Source organism: Triticum aestivum, chromosome 1A (genome assembly GCF_018294505.1).
Source record: "Triticum aestivum cultivar Chinese Spring chromosome 1A, IWGSC CS RefSeq v2.1, whole genome shotgun sequence".
Taxonomy (NCBI): Eukaryota; Viridiplantae; Streptophyta; class Magnoliopsida; order Poales; family Poaceae; genus Triticum; species Triticum aestivum.
In genome coordinates, this window is record NC_057794.1 from 204113328 (window position 1) to 204115966 (window position 2639).

Here is a 2639-nt window from a genome sequence, read left to right on the forward strand (position 1 = left end):
CAAGCGTGCCTAGGGCCCGAGGGCTACTGTCGGCGTTCTAGGAACGGGGGTCCCCAGACTTGCCTGCCTGCGGCCCATGGCGTGGCTCCTCTAGCAGCCTGGTACGGCCCATCTTCACCAGCAAACACTCAAGACCCTTGCGAGGGGCCAAGCCTCGCGAGGCGGATGACACAAGACCTCCTCAAGGGCAGCCTCACTAGGCTGGCTCGTGAGGAGCAGAGAGATCAAGGTGAGGGACACCTCGTGAGGTTCCCGTGACGTGAACCATGACGACCAAGGCCAGGCGGGCGCCAGCGGGCGTAGAGCACTAGTTGCCTCTTTGGTGCTAAAGGAGCAGGCACAGGCGAGGAGTCTCGAGGCATCAGGCAAAGGTTTCCATATCGGTGCAACGAGACCAGGACCAGCAGGACGGCAGGAGGGAGGTCATTGCGGAGCCCACGACGGTGTCACCACCAGAGCATTTGGCAGGTGAAGACCACCTTCTGTCAGCCCCCTTCAAATTGGCCATTGAGGGATCCCTTCCCGCCTAATATTTGGGAAGAGGGCCAAGGCCTCTATAGATAGGACTAGCCACCACCAGCGACGGGGGATCGGATCCATTCCACCCTCATACGCACCAGCTCACCGAGCTTAAGAACACCTCTCCTCAGGAGGTTGTTCTTCCCTTGTACTTGTTCATCCTCAGCCTACAAGGCAATCCACCACACCACACTGGAGTAGGGTATTACACGACATCAGTGGCCCGAACTAGTATAAACTCTTGTGTCCCTTGCTCTCCGAGTTCGACGAGCTGAGCTTGGAGATCGTGGCGAGTGAGTGAGCTGGGGGGAAGGAGAGATCTTCATGCGCACCCCAGAGTTCGAACCCTAAGGGTTTTACCGGAAACCGAAATCCGATAGTAATTGCATGAAAGGATTCATGTCGTCATGTTTAAATTCAAGAAATTTGAAATGGGGATGTATAAACCCTAGCACCAAATGGAACTCAACTAAGTTCAAGTTAAAAATATTTTCAATGAACACAAAATGCCCTTCAAAAATGTGCATCATTTCTGGTTAAGGTGGGGGGTGAGTTGTCACAACCCTAGAATTGCTTGTAAATAATTGCATGAAAGCATTCATGTCGTCATGTTTAAATTCAGGAAATTTGAAATGGGGATGTTCAAACCCTAGCACCAAATGGAACTCAACTAGGTTCAAGTTAAAAATATTTTCAATGAACCCAAAATGCCCTTCACAAATGTTCATGATTTATGGAAAAGGGTGAAAACCTTAACCAGAAATGATGCACATTTTTTCAGGACATTTTTGGTCTTTGAATTAAATAAATACTTTGAGTCGTAGGGTCTTGTTGTGATACCATGTTGTATTTGCACATATCGGGCATGTTGTGTGTATGTTATTGAAATGCTTGGTATGTGTGGGATCCGACAACCTAGTTGTTTATTCTTGGTAGCCTCTCTTACCGGGAAATGTCTCCTAGTGCTTCCACTGAGCCATGGTAGCTTGCTACTGCTCCAAAACACTTAGGCTGGCCGGCATGTGTCCTTCTTCGTTCCTGTGTCTATCCCTTCGGGGAAATGTCACGCGTTGTACCTTTAAGTCCTTGTAGCTTGCTACGACTTGGGTTCATATGTTGATGATCGATACGTTTGTTGTTGGGTCATGTATGCCTATCCCTATAAGTTAGTGCCACTTTGGGTTTATGACTAGTCATGTCCGCCTGGGTTCTCTGTCATATGGAAGCTAGCGACACTATCATATACGTGAGCCAAAAGGCGAAAACGGTCCCGAGCCAGGTAAGGTGGCACCCTGTAATGCCCTGTATGTAACTTGCCATATTTGTATTCCAACTCTTGCCATTTTCGGCTCTAAGTTATGATATTCCCTCGTGGTTGGGTTTTGTCTTCGTTTTGCATTTTGTCCTTGCCATGCATCTCATATCATGTCATCATGTGCACCGCATTTGCATACGTGTTCGTCTCATGCATCCGAGCATTTTCCCCGTTGTCCGTTTTGCATTCCGGCACTCCTATGTCCTCCGGCGTCCCCTTTTTCCTCTTTTCATGTGCTAGTGTTAAACATTCTCGGATTGGACCGAGACTTGCCAAGCGACCTTGGTACACCATCGGTAGACTGCCTGTCAAGTTTTGTGCCATTTGGAGTTTGTTTGGTACTCCAATGGTTAATCGAGGAACCAGAAAGGCCTCATGTGTGTTGCAGCCCAACACCCCTCCAAAGTGGCCCAAGACCCATCCAAACCACCTCCATCCTCTCGGCTGTTCGATCACGATCGTGTGGCCGAAAACCGCACCTCATTTGGACACTCCAAACTCCCTCTACCTATATAAAGGCCTTCCCCCGTCCAAATCACGGATCAAATCCACCCTAACCCTAGCCTAGCCCATCCTCCATCGCCGGACACGTCCGGCTGAACCGGACAAAGCCCGCGCCGCCGCCCGCGCCCACTCAGCGCTTGCCACTTGTCCCTGCCGCCAGCCGCCGGCCCTCCCGGCCCAGGTCACCGCCGCCGCCCCGCACGGGACCCCGCCGCCTCCGCCTTCCTCCCTCCGCCGCCCGAGTCGCCGGCGCGTCTCCGTCGCCACCCGTCAGCCGCCTCCACTCCGCTGACGCCCGCCA